The 14,278-nt window shown below is 43.9% G+C and overlaps 1 protein-coding gene across 5 annotated transcripts in view; it reads right to left on the reverse strand.

The window, feature by feature from the left end:
- The window catches only part of PCDH11X (protocadherin 11 X-linked), a 427,642-nt gene extending 422,591 nt beyond the window's left edge, over positions 1 to 5,051 (reverse strand). For 4 of the 5 annotated variants that reach the window (XM_030272410.4, XM_030272409.4, XM_012573008.5 and 1 more), the window contains exon 1: positions 4,385 to 4,922. The gene's annotated coding sequence lies outside the window, so the exon portion shown is untranslated. Of the gene's footprint in view, positions 1 to 2,938; positions 3,104 to 4,384 lie in introns of all 5 variants that reach the window. The other variant, XM_072929023.1, reaches the window with a different exon arrangement.
- Between the last annotated feature and the right edge of the window lie 9,227 nt (positions 5,052 to 14,278).

A 14,278-nucleotide genomic window follows, 5' to 3' on the forward strand; every position in this document is an offset into this window, starting at 1 on the left:
ATGTCCTTAAGGATGTAACAGATAAACACTGATATGCAAACAGACTACATCACCAGTGACATCTTATTTCTAGACCGGCTTGGAGGAAGAAAATCTTCCCCAAAACAACCATATCACATCAAAGTAGAACACGAGGCAAGATGTTCCCTTGGCAGGAAGATGAAGCAGAAGTTTCTGAGCACAGGGAGCTGCCACATTAAACCCACCAGCGATGGCTTTTAAAGACAGTGGGCACCTCTGCTTGTAATTTCACTACTGAATTTGGAAGTCTCCAGTGACTTCAACATTAACCTGTCTCTCTAAAAACACATTTGGCTCTTTGATGATCTGGTTACTTAGGTTCCCTTTACAACTTAAATTAAGGAAAACGACATTAGGAAGAGCTTCCTTGAAAAGTTAGTAAAACATTTGCTGTTAAACTGGCTGAGTTCTGCCACCCCTGCAAGTAAAACTGCTTCACAGCAATGCCTTCAATACCACATGAACATGTAGAACTCCTGAAGGACTGGCAGAAGTTGAAGTATGCACGCAATGAAAGGCTAAAAGCAGTTATGGAAGGCTCTGCTCCACTAGAAATTTTTTCACAGATTGCAGGAAGATTTGGCTCAGACCGTGTGGGATCAAGAAGGCTAAATCTTGCATAGTCTGTGGGAAATCATATATTTTCTAAGAGTCTCAGAAATAATTTCCAACAGGATTTCATCAAACACAATGACAACAGACTTCAAAGGAAAAGAATACTTAATTATGACACAGTTTCTTACTTACTGTCAAAGCTACCATGATTTGATTATGCCCACTAAATCCCACAGTGTTTTTCATCTGTATTTTAATTTTCACATTAACTCCTCCTGACATCATGTTACTTGCCTGTGTATCTGCAAGGAGGATGAATTTTCAAAGACCCAAGACAGATATGGTCACTGCTAATTCACAAAAGAAAGACAACTGCCACAAATTTCCTCAGCAAACTCTTTGCAGAAAGAGGTAATTGGGACAGAAGAATATTAATCTCCCCAAAGAATTTTTATGTAAATGGCAAACAATACTCATTTATTTCATCCAGTCCAAAATACTTGGAATACAGGAAGCTGCGTCTTGAACCTGCTCCTTGAACATTGGCATTACATAGCGTGAGCAACTCTACTCTTGGATCCAGAGGTATTTGTAATTCCAGGAAAAGGTTTGGGATGCTCTGGACAAAAGGGGTTCTGCAAAGTCCCGCTGGCAGTCAGCTGATGGGAAGCAGGATTACCGGGCTGGCTCTTTCGGGTGGATAACCTGGCAGTGAGAGTTAGCAGCAGCATCCCCCAAAGGCTTCCAACACCTGGGTCAGACAATCAGCACTATTCAAAAGTGAGCGGTTCTCTTTGGCTCGCTGAAAGGAAAACTTCACTGGTTACAATACAAGGTTTGGAGTTTATTGTTCTTGCAACTTAACCCTCCAAAGAACTACGTGGATCAGTGCCAAAGGCATTAGTTCTGATGGGGTGTGAAACTGAATTGAAATCTGACTAATTCCTGCTTGGAGCCAGTGCTGTCCTCCTTTAAGAAAAGTCCCATTGACTGTTTAACAACCGCAGGGTCCTTTAAAATTCAGGTGGAAACACTCACCTGGATCCAAAAGGGCCTTTTGAAAGGTTTGCTGGTTTCGTTTTCCCTTTTAACCTCTCAATTTTTCATACAGGTGTTGTTGCCTGCTAAGCGTTCTATAAACTCAGCAGTACCAAATGCTATTAGACTTGATTGTTTAGGATATCTGTTTTTTTTCCTTTTACTGTATGAATGTTCCAATTTAAGCTTGGAGCCCGTCCTTAAAACCAGCTATTACATTTGTAAGCAAATGGGTGTTTTAATGGAAAGGCTGACATACTCCTAACTGGGAGCATGAATGGCTCCACTATGAGATTACTCAAGTCCACCTAGAATACAAATTCAATTCAGGACCACAGGTTCAGATCTTTGATCTCTTTTTTTGCAGAGGCTGTGATGTATAAAGCCAATTCCACTGTGCAGACAGTACTACACTGAATATAAATTATCCTTTAACTATAGTGAGGCTCACATTTAAAGAAATGCTTCAAGAATGAACAATGCAGCCATGAAGTAGAGTTCTTCTGTAGCAAAAATACACACCGAGGTCTGCATGGATAACCATGGTTTCAAAGGATAAAACTTCTTCCACAGCTGTTATTTGATAAAAAATAGAGTAAAATCTGGAGTATTGGACATACAGAAGTACAGTTGGAGCACGCTGCTTGCTTTTTCCATTAAACAAGCAAGCTAGGAGTACTTGCTTTATTGCTCAGATTAAGCACCATTCCCCTTAGAGGCATAAAAAAATGATTTTAAAATGTGGAAACCAACAGTCTCTACTGAATATGGCTTGAAATTTAAACATCTTTTCCAGATACCTCTTTAGAGGAAGAACCTTCTGCCTACTGAGCTAACACTAAGCTCCCTGGAGTTAAGCCATGAATATTCTAAACCTATCTCTTACAATTCACGAAAAGTTGCCTTTTGCCAAAATAAAATGTTTAAGAGGAATTCAACATGCTCATACCACTTTCCTTCATTTTATTTAAAATAAGTGTTTCCGTCTCAACTTTATGCCAAAAACACAGCAAGAGAGAAACTGAGTTCTGGAGATGTTACCTGAGATCCTGTACACAAATGGGAGAACAAATTCCTTCTGAGAACATCAGCTATGCAGGGTTGGTTTGCAAATTAGCATTTAACCAACTCTTTTGCAGTTACAGATGGGGACTGCTGAGAATTCTCACACTAATTTCTCTGCTGTTTACGTCATTTTCTTAGGTCGTGCTCAGCCACGGTGCATCCGTGCTCTGGGATGTTTCCCTGCGCGCCAACTTTGTTTGTGTGTGTGGGAATGTTAGTAAATAAATAAATAAATAAATAACTTTGTTCCTTATCTTACCTCTTTTGACCTGTGCAATCTGGCAGATCAATGCTACTTCCACTGCAGACAAGCAAAAAGTTACAATTTATCTTGCACTTAATCTTTTTGTTGTCTTTAGGCTTCCTTTCAGTGAGGCTTGAAGAAGGTGCTCTTTGTGGCTCAGCTCTCCAAGCCAGAATACAACTGAGCGCAAAAAGAATGCGAGGATGAGCTGATAGTATCTACTGTCCTCAGGTCTGCTTTGGTTCAATAAACTTGAACATCTTCTCCCCTCCTCTGCCGATTGAGATAAGCAGCAACAATTACTCAAAATGTATTATCAACTCAAGCTCAAAAAGGCAGGATGAGCTGAGGTGATTGCATCTCTCCCAGCCTCAGTTTCCTTCAGTGTCCGAGAAGGGCAAATAGGTCCCTGCTTGCCTCTTGCCATGCACCTCGCAGCTACTTTACAGGCAACTACACCCAGGCTGCAAAAGGAGAGTAAAGAGATAAATCCTTTGCCTTCCACATCGCCTGCAAGGTCTCTGCCTGCAGCCAGCAGGCTGCAAGATCTGTACCACGACGGCAAAAGTCACAAACCATCCTTCCCTTCCCCACACCATCACGTTCTCTCCTTCTCTTTCTGTGTTCTGCTCTCTCCTTGCCTCTCTGTGGTCTCCATAGCTGAAACCAAGAATTCACTGGGCATCACTGCAATGCCTCTAACCATTTCTAACTGTATCCAGAGCTTGAGTCAATTAAAACACGTTTCAGCTTCCTCTGGTTTTCATCCCATTCCAGTACTCCACATATACAGCAACTTTAAACATACAGACATCCCTTCATGGTTCAAAAAAAAAAAAATCCTTCAATCAAAGAACTTCATTTACAATCCAGCATAGTTTTTGCTTTCTCTGCTCCCCACAGCAGCCTGGCATTTTGATGCAATCCTCATTTAATACAATCTCCATTACAGGATTATGATCACATCAATAAAATGTTCCATATGGGGTTTTTTTTTTCGGGTTTTTTTCGCACCCCTCACCCCCTCTCATTAATAGTAGGCACTATATCTGCAAAAAACAACAAATCAAACAGGCTGATGGGATGCTCTAGGGAGGTAGCGGGGGGTACACATTCAACAAAATGCAGCAGCCAATGCAAACTGCCCATCGGAGGCTGAGCCCGTGGATCTGCTCATTCCTGAGCTAGGCGAGTTGCTCACTGTCCGCGCCGTGAGCACACATCCTCACCGCGCTGTGCTACCAGACTAAAAATAAATACAGCTTTTGCAATCACTTGTGAGCTCCGTGCACTTTTCACAGGAGCAGACTTTCATTTTACTTGATCCGTTCCAGCCTATCCATACTGCTCTGGATGAACCGCTAAGGCTCTGCGTCCAATGGTGGGGGGGCGGGATGCCGGACAAAAGATATCATATAAAAGGATACAAAAATCCCCCTTTTCCCCAAGCCCCTTTCTTACCTTAAGTGCCTTCTCTGCACAAGATGCCAATCTACATGGGCTCCTCAGCACATCATCAAGGCGTTTAGAGTAGTGAAGGCTGCCCCACTGCATGGAAGTTAGACCGCTTTGCAACAGCAAATCCTCGATCCAAAGCACTAGCCGCTTCTTCCCATGCAGTGCGCCGAGCGCGAATCACACACGACTTCCACATAGGGAATAAAATTGTAAAAGAAACGGGGTGGGGATACAAAAAAGAAAGAAAAAAGGTATCCTAACTTTTAGGTAGCCTGAGTTTGTTTTATTTCTGTTGGGTTTAGTCAATTATCTGCTTTTGCAGCCGCGAGACGATGCAAAGGCAATCGCGCCCTGGCAGCCCCGCACCAGTCCGCAGAGGTCCGGCCGCGTAACCCAAGTTGCGCGGAGAGCCTCTGAACTCGGCGCGGCTCCGCGGCGCAGCCCGGCTGCCCTTCCCTCGCCGGGCGGCTGCGGACACCGGAGCTCCGGCTTCCCCCGCGGGGCAGCCGCCGCCGCTGGCCGCTCGCCCGGCGCCCGGCGGGGCTGGCCCGGAGCTGCCCGGAGCTGCCCGGCTGGCCCTGGGCCGCGGGCTGCGCTGCCGGCGGCGCCCCGGAGCCCGCGCTGTCCCGGCGGCGGCGGCGGCGGCTCCGGCTGGGCTCTGCCGCGGCCGCCCGCGCCCCGCTCTGCCGCTGCCAGCCGGCCCTCCCCGCGGCTGACATCAGCGCCGGGAGGAGGAGCGACGCCGGGGACGCGAATGGCCGGGCCGAGGGGGGTTCCCCCTCCCGGAGCCGCCCTGCCCGCTCCTCTCGGAGAATCCCCCGAAAGCGGCGGTGTGGCCGCTCCGCCGCCTCGCCGGGGGGCGGCCCCGGTCCCCGCCGGCGCCCCCCGCCCTGCGGTGCTGCCCGGCGGGCGGCTCCCGGGCTGGGGAGAAGCGGGGACAGCGGCGCTCGGGGTGCGAACGGGACCGGAGCGGGGCGCGGCGCTGCCGCCCGAGGCGGCGGGGCAGCTCCGAGTCGGCAATGGGCGATGCGTTCCTGCCTCCCGCGGCGGAGGAGCGAGAGGGGATGTGAGGGATCGCCCCTCGGCCTGGCCCCGGCTGGGAGAGCGCCCGTGCCCGCAGAAGAGCTGCCGCCCCCGGCTCCGCCGCCCGCCCTCCCTGCCCGTCAGTGCGGCCGTGCCCGCTCCCACCGCCCCCGCCGCAGCCCGGGGTGGCAGCGGAGCCGAGCCGCGCTCCCGCTGCCGAACGGGCGCCGCGAGAAGGCTCCGAGCAGGGGCGGCGGAGGGACAGCGACCGGGGCTCAGCGGAGCCTTCCCGGCGGCAGGGATGGATGCCCGGGCTCGGGGAACGCTGGATGCCCGGGCTCGGGAGTGTTGGGTGCCCGGGCTCGGGGGATGCTGAGTGCCCGGGCTCGGGGGTGATGGGTACCGGGGCCTGGGGGATACTGGGTGCCCGGGCTCGGAGGATGCTGAGTGCCCGGGCTCGGAGGTTTTGGGTACCCGGGCTCAGGGGATGCTGAGTGCCCGGGCTCGGGGGATGCTGAGTGCCCGGGCTCGGGGGTTTTGGGTACCCGGGCTCGGGGGATGCTGAGTGCCCGGGCTCGGGGGTTTTGGGTACCCGGAGGTGTTGGCTGCCCTGGGCGCGGAGTGGGGCGGGCGTCCCGCACGTTTCGGCGGTTCCTCTTTCGGGCCGGAGCTCGGGGGTGCGGGAGACCACGGCAGAGGCGGGGGTGTGGTGCCGCAGCCTCCGGCGGGGACTCACCGCCGAGGGGAGCAGCGCTGGCCTCGGTCGCCCCCGGCGGCCTCCAGTGTCCGTGGGGCCGGGCTGGAGCCGGACCCCGCTCCCCGGAGGGGCAGCGCTGGGGCCGCGGGGTCCGCCTGGGGGCGATGCCCGGGGCGATGCAGCCGGGGGTGGGGGCTGGTGGCCCTGTGAAGTCAGTTCAGTCTGTGATCAGGGATCAGTGATGGCACAGTGAGGTTGTGGTGGTGAGTTCAGCTTGCGTGAAAATGCAGTTTAATTAATAGTTAATTTGTGGTGTTGATTTTAATAATTTGAGTGTCTTGTATTATTTGCAGTATTTATCCAGATGCCTGCAGTAGGGACTTCTCAGTGAACACAATAATTCTTTGTAAATAATTGAGCATTTTTTCTGTATTTGGGTGACAAGACAGTTTTAAACTCTTCTGATGAAGAGAAGACATTGCACTTACCCTAACAGCACACGTTTTTCATGTGTTCTTCTTTAAAAATAGTATGAAAATGTCTGTGAAAGCCTTAATTTGCCTTCTTCACTCTAGCAAGATGTAGGTGATGCCTCACTTTTATCGCTAAATATAGTTTAAATGTCAGAATTTCTCTGAAATAAAGGTATATAAGTGAGAGGATGAGCAAGTTCTAAAACCAGCTTATGAAAATCCCCAGCCATTCACTGAATTGTCTCCATCTTACCTGTTAACACATGTATTCAATGAGAGTCTTTGAATATGGACAAGGAATGAACAATTGCATGGCCATTAACCATGCTGAAATACTCCAGAACAGATGTAATGCCTTTTCTTCTAGGTCATATTTCCATATCGTATTTCAGTCGCCTGACTCTAACCAAATGCCCATTGTATTTTACTCTTCTGGGTGCTAAATTCCGTGAATTATGTGAAGTTATGGCTTCATTATTTCTGTCCCACGTACATACAGGTGGCAGAGCTGCCTCGTTCCATACCAACAGAACATTACCCACAAATTAGAGTTCATGTCCTGGCTGCTGTGCACCACACTGCTGGGAGTAACACCTTCCAGTCAGTGAGACGTATTTATCAACATTCCTGAACATTTTGTAGTAAAATGGGATATACAGCAACTACAAAAGGCTAAAAAATAAAAAGCAGAGTGCAGTTCTGTGTGTTTGGTTTACATCACGATGGTGGCATACAGATGAGGACTGCATATCAATCCTGTTAATGCCCATTTCACCAAGCTGCTGTTACAGTGGATTTCTAAAACAGCAAAGTCTATAATGGACAATTGTATTTTATTCCTAAGAAGAGGCAACTGGGGAAGGAATTTTTGTGGATTGCTTGGACACAAGTGACCTTCAGGATGGTTTGTCCTGTGCAAGAGCAATCAACTGCCATAGCATCAGCCAGTCTAGAAAGGAAAGTGAGGGACATGTCTTGGGGGGGATGACCTGTCCAGCTTTCCATGGGGTGTCTAAGCTACAGTGGATCAGCATTCTGCCTCAATGTGTTTGAAATGCACAGCCAGAAGTCAAATTTAGTAAAAAATTGTTATTTCATTAAAAAAAAAAAAAAAAAAAAAAAAGAGTAAGGACTAGGTGGTTTATTTAACAGATATTGGGGAGAAAAGCTGCAAAAGAGCAATAACCCTTTACAAAGTAGAGCGGCTACATCACAAAACTGAAGAGTTTGAGTCAGACTAATTCTGTTCATGCAGAAAATGCTATGAACAAAATATTTCTGTTCAACAGAAGGTATTGCTGCTACCCTCGATTCAGATCAAGGTCTAAATCCTGAAATTGTTTGTTACTCTGAGCACACGAAGAGGCCCCACAGGAACTATTCACATGTGAAAAGAGCTAGGACCAGAGCCAAAGTTTTGCATACTGTGAAGGTCAAGCTTGCTTCCTTTCTAAAACTTGCACTTAGCAGGCAAACTCTCAGAACTATGGTTTCCATAGAGCACCTACAGCTCATTCCTCAGGATGCTGTAAGCACCGTGGCTGATTAAGAGCAATTTGTGTCCTAGCAGGTCCCTGAGACTTTGGGGCTGGCTGCCTTGCAGGGAGCTGCTGCCCTGCAGAGCAGGGGCTGCCCTGCCTTCCCCTGATTGCAATTATTGTGCTTCTTCTTCCCACAGATGCCAGGTTTTTTTATTAACTTCTCAAAATGTAAGAGTCTCATAGATATTATACAACTCCTGGCTTTACAGCCATGGAAAAACCTGTTAATAAAAATGCACTGCCTGGAGGACGAATTCTCAGCATTTTTGCAAAGGTCATGTAAAATATATTGCTTGAGTAGCCTTACTTTGGTCGCCAGATAAGTCGTTGAGAGGCCACATGATGACAGCTGCAAAGAAAGAGTGTAATTCACTTTTATGTCTCTATGCAAGAAAATAAGAGACACAAGCCTTCCCTTCAGTGCTGGGGGTGCGGGCTGTGTGGAGACTGGTGCAGGGAACAAAAAGGAACTATTTTCACCAGCCTGGCAGATAAGGTTGGAGGTCTTTCTCTGCTGAAGGTCTCACAGAGTTCTGCTTTGTTTCTTCTTTGCTGTTAGAACAACAGAAAAACTCAGAGAACAAATTGCAACCACATCATGACACATCTTTTGCTAGGATTTTGCCTCAGTCCCAAATATGACTCTTTTTCTCCATATACTTGTGTGAGCAGCAATTTATTTCTCTCCTTTTACCACATCCTCATTTAGTGGAAATGTAAAATAAATCCCACTCGGGTTTTTGAGCACTAGCTTGGATTTTACTTCTGCTTCTCAAAAATGGAAAGTCCAAGTTTTACCTTCTCTGGGATAATTGTTTATCTCCTTTGCCCCATGCTCCATCAATGCCAGTTGATCCTGTATTTGGATTTGCTAATAGCACAAACTGTGGGTCTGGGTCTCTCAGAGTCCAACCCTTTGTAGTGCTCTATGAATACAGTGGCTGATCTTCTTTTTTTTCTAAATTATTTGTGGAAATATTATTTTTTGGCCAAGAAACTGGGATTACATCAGGTCAAATCACTTTATGTCATACACAACAATAACCAGAAGTGACACAGATGTATAAAAAAAGAAACCCTAGAGCCACAAATTGAGATGAACAATTGTCACATGTCTGTATGCACCCTACTCCTTTCATTCCAGGAGTGGAGACATTATGCACCTATTGCTGATAGGGAGGAAGTTTAGACTGCATTATTTCTAGAAGGGTCCATTTCTAAATACACAGATTTTTGAGGGAGAGCCAGGCCCCAGTGGTGGTTATCATCTCACAGAGGTGTTGCCAGAACCATTAAAACACAGAGCTCTGGAAGGCTCGTACTTAACAGCAGGAGGTAGAACAAACTAATTTTATTATCAACTCAGCTGTCAAGTGACAATGTTTTTTAAAAGCCATGAATTATGTATAAAATACATTATTTTTTTTTGCTCTGCTTTGAGAGTTTATGTACTCACACCCAAAGGGCAGGGCTTTGGCAGGGGCTGTGCCAGGCATGGCAGGGGGAGCTTGTGAGCCAGCAGCAATGATATCTGTGACAATACAGGTGTCAGCTTAAAATAACTCAAATAAGATCAAAATCAGACTCAGTCTTCCAGCTAGGAATTAATGAAATACCTGTCCTTGATAACAGCAAACTGAGTAATAGGAATCTGCAGAAACTGTTCATTTAAATACATTTTGTAAATGTAACAAGTTGCACTGTGCTGTTCTGTGCATCTTTAAGAGTGTCTGGGGATTTATGTCTTGCAAAATAGAAACAAACTAAGAAAGCTGAAATATATTGTGTCTTTAGCTGTACTTTACAGCACAGCTTGTGTTTAAGAAGCAGTCTAGACATGCAAAAATGCTAGAATAAACAATATTTTTTTTCATTATTTTAAATTAGCTTCTACTGGAAAGCTATAAATTTCAGAATGATGCGCACTAACAGGATTGCATATCTATTCAAATATTCCAAACAAAATATACTAAAAGGCTATTCTGTTACCTGCCACAATAAAAATAAATTTCCTTCCAACTTAATGCAATTACAAGTGATTTCCTGCAAAAGGAAAAATAAACCTTCAGGATATTTTGCAGGATATTTTACTTACTAGCAAGAAAAGTCCCATCCTTTTGTTTTTCTCCCGCTCCTTACTTTAGTGGCTTGTTTAACCTATTTTAACATATAAATATTATTAAATACTATTTAATATTCATTATAGGGTTCCAAACACTGGTTAGTCTTAAATAAATATGTTTTTATTCATTCTCCTTTCAACTGAATTGTGTGTGCAATTAAAGAATAATCAGCTAGAGTCATGACTGAGATTTTGAATATATGACCACCAGGGTAGACAAGAGCTGTTTCTTCTGGAGAAATGACAGAAGTGACCATGCCAAGGTACAGAATTTTTCTCCTTGTGACTGTGCAGGGCAATAACAAAGCAGGTAGATACCTACACTGACCATACCTGTAGCTGGAGAACAGCAGGGGTGCAGTCAATCAGGTACTGACCTGGATGTTGGAAGACCCATCTTCCTTTCCTACCAGGCTTCTCTCTTCAATCTGGCTTTTGGCAAGTCCTTCAACTCCCGTGCCTGACAGGTTCTGATTTAATGTGAAAATTAACATGTCAGTAATAGAAATATTTTTAATATCTCAAAATTTTCAAAAAACATATGCAGATATTGTTTGATATAGCTCAAAAAATTCACATTCAGAAATTGAATTGATTTTATGAGCATGTTGCATGCCTAGCTCTCCTTGTATTTTCTTGCTGAGAGAGCAAACACCTGTTGAAATAAAGTGCTTTTAAATCATCATCAGACCTGGATTTCTTAAGATATTGAGTATGTTGTGTTCTGCAAAAGTGAAGAACATTACTCTTTAGTAACAGGGTATGTTTTAGGATCCTTTTGGACATCACCTTAATACCAGTGGTATGGTGGTGATAAAATACCAAAGAGGGATCAGTCTGATGTGTGATTTGCAGGAAATTATATTCCCCGGCGTCCCATGCTCTGTAATCCAAGTACCAAAACTGCTCACCAGAGAAACAGAGGAACTCATGTCCATAGTCTCACAATTCTTTGACCCTAACTTTGAAAAACTGACTCCCTCATGGGCTATAGAATGAATTAATTGCTTTGCAAAGCAGAGTTTTTTAGACAGAACACTTATCTGGACCCCATCAAGAACTTTATGCACTCAGTGCAAGTACAGGGCAGGACTTGCTGAACAAATATCTGCTGCAGGGGCAAAGGAATAGCAGAGAATGGCCATGGATGCTTCCAGCTATGTAATGTTGCCAAGGGCTTAGTAATTCCCATTCCAGGGATTGCTGTACCTCAGCACTCAGTGAAGCTGTTCATTAAAAAATGCTTGGGATTGTTTTGAACAGAAGAGTTATGCAGAAGCGCGTGCCACTGGGATGTGGATTCCTCTCCTTTGATTTGGAGAACAAAACGTTCGGTATTAAGGTTTTCATAGGATTATGCAACATTCCAGACCTATCCACAGCGGGGTCACGGAATGGGTTTGCTGACAAGAACACCGAGGTACCAGTACAGAAGTGTCAGTCCTACCTGGGCTGTGTGTTGGCATCGTAGGGCATTATGTCCACTCGGTTCAGCTTTGGTTATTATGTGTGCACTCTTCAGCCTGCTTCCTGAGGGAGATTTTTTTAACAATCGTAGTTTAGAATTGCACGTAGGTATTTTTTTTTTTCCCATCAAAATGACACCTGTTGCTAAGGTGCACGACCGTGGCTCGTCAGGATTCTCAATAGAAGGGAGGAAGGTTCCTCGCATCAGAAGACGCTTTACCTATTTCTCAAAGCGGTGTTTGTGGTACAATACCTTACCCAGAGCTCTCTGTTTAAGGCGCTGCCAATCCCACCGGCGTTATGAAACCTTTATTTTGGTTTTTATTATAAAAAAACCTTTATTTTGGCGCTCCCGGAGCGGGCTGCGTTTCCCAGAGCGGCGCCGCTAGAGGGCGCCCCAGGCAGCGCTACTCCCTCGCGGCCTCCGACCGCTCCGCAACTCAAAAATCACCAAAAAAGGTCCTTTTTAGGGAAAAAAAACCCCAAACACGCGGTATTTTCCATCGCTACAACTTAATTTCGCTGCCTAGATACTGATTATTTGGGAGGCTGCTTTACCTGATCTCCTGTAATAACCCCAGGGAAGCGTCCCTCAGAAGGCTTCCAATTAAGATATCTCTCAATTAGTGTCAAAAATGGAAAAAAAAGGGCAATGCTGGTTGTATACTCACAGGAGTTTTAGAGTAAACAGGAAAATAAAAAAGTAAAAAACAGCTTAAAATGCATTGATCAGTTTTTGTCAAGACTTAACGCAACTGTGTCTAATTAAGCTTAGCATAGGTCTCCTTTGCTTTTGAGTTTAAAAGATATATTTCAGTGCAGTAGAAGATAATTCATTTTATTCAAGTTTTAGATAGCATTTTTCTTGTTGTTAAAGAAAGAAAATGCCTGTTGGGGCAAAATATATATATATATATATATATATATATTTGCAGTCCTAAACCTTTTCCATGCTGAAACCAAGTTGTTAGCTCACATAATTTCTCAGACTGAAGAATCTGAAAGGAAAACCAAAACAGATTAAAATATTTTTCTTATGCTTGCTCCTAGCAATACTAAAATACAATGAAATAATACACAGGACTGGACCATGACAGTTTGCATATAATGTATTTGATGTATAATAAGACAATTGAAAACTAAATATTTTGTTGTTTTTTTGCAACACATGGTTATTATTTTTTGTAACTAGTAGCTATGGATATAGCCTAGAGGTGTCAAATTTCCATTTAGCCAGTGAAATTAGTGTGTACTCCATTCCAGAGAGTCATAATAAATATAATTTAAAGAAGCAAGCAACTTTGTACTTGTGGTACTTAGTGGTGAGGCAGAGCTTCCTTCAAAATATGGCTACTTATGCTTGGTATCTGACAAGAACATGAGTCCAAAAATATACAGGTGACATTTTCTTTAATATCTTACATATTCAGTTTAAAAATAGATATAATTGGTTGCAGTACTATGGCAGTTATGGCTTTGGTCACGGCAATAAAAGCTGTAGTTGACCTGGTGCAAGGCAGATTTACGTGAGTGAGATTTCACCTCCCTGAACTCTTACAACTGTTTTTAAAATAATATTAATCAATTACTATTATGTTTTGGCATTTTAACTGTATCAGTATAAATTGCAAAACTTGGGCACAAAACCACCCTAAATTTCATGAACTTCCTCTGAAACTAAACTAAAAAAATGAAAGCAGAACTACAGAGGGCCAGGATAAATCATCACCGTTGTTCAAAATTGTTTGGCAAAGAAATTAGAAATCAAGGGATTGGCAAAAATGTATTAATACCATACATGGTCCAAGTCCAATAAATCTTTATGCATTTAAAGCATAAAATCCTAGAGAATATACTTCTGCAAATACATGCTGCTAGGTCTTTCTGCTAATATTCTTACTTGTGTTCTCTGTAAACATTTTAAAGTGAGTTTTCAAGACCACACCTTTCAGGGTGCGATCACAAATGGGGTCATTAACATTTTTGAAGATATTTTCATTTTTCTATAGCATGTAAACTCATGAACCAAAATAACCCTTTGTGGTATATTGGGAAGTTTAATTAATCTAAGTACACCAGAATATTTATAATTTTATTTATGTTTACATATTAGACTAGTTTTATATTATTGAAGGAACATAATTTGATCCAATAGTATCAAATAATATATAACCAATAATATATAATATATTGGGTCATAATTTGAGAGCAAGAATAATTTTATTGTCTGATAAGGCACGAGCCAGGTTCTGTGTCCAGACCAAGAAGGAATTTTGGGCACAACCCTGAGAAATTGCCTCTGCTTCAGTTCCAAAGTTAATCTGCATTAATAAAATTTTAAAATAATCTAGAGATATTTTTCCTTATCTTCATTGTTATCATCATTATCATTATCAAGAGCATCAAATAAAGAACTCAGGGTTAGGGTGCCTGTCTCCTTAGGATAGATAAGAGCTTTATTACTGTATTTGTTCTGAGCACCTCTATTTTTATTACTGAACTTTTGCTATCTTGAACACATATTTTGGATTCTTTGTCAGGAATAAATTTTTATGTTTGTGTTCTTTACATTAA

Source organism: Taeniopygia guttata, chromosome 4A (assembly GCF_048771995.1).
Source record: "Taeniopygia guttata chromosome 4A, bTaeGut7.mat, whole genome shotgun sequence".
NCBI classification, from domain to species: Eukaryota; Metazoa; Chordata; class Aves; order Passeriformes; family Estrildidae; genus Taeniopygia; species Taeniopygia guttata.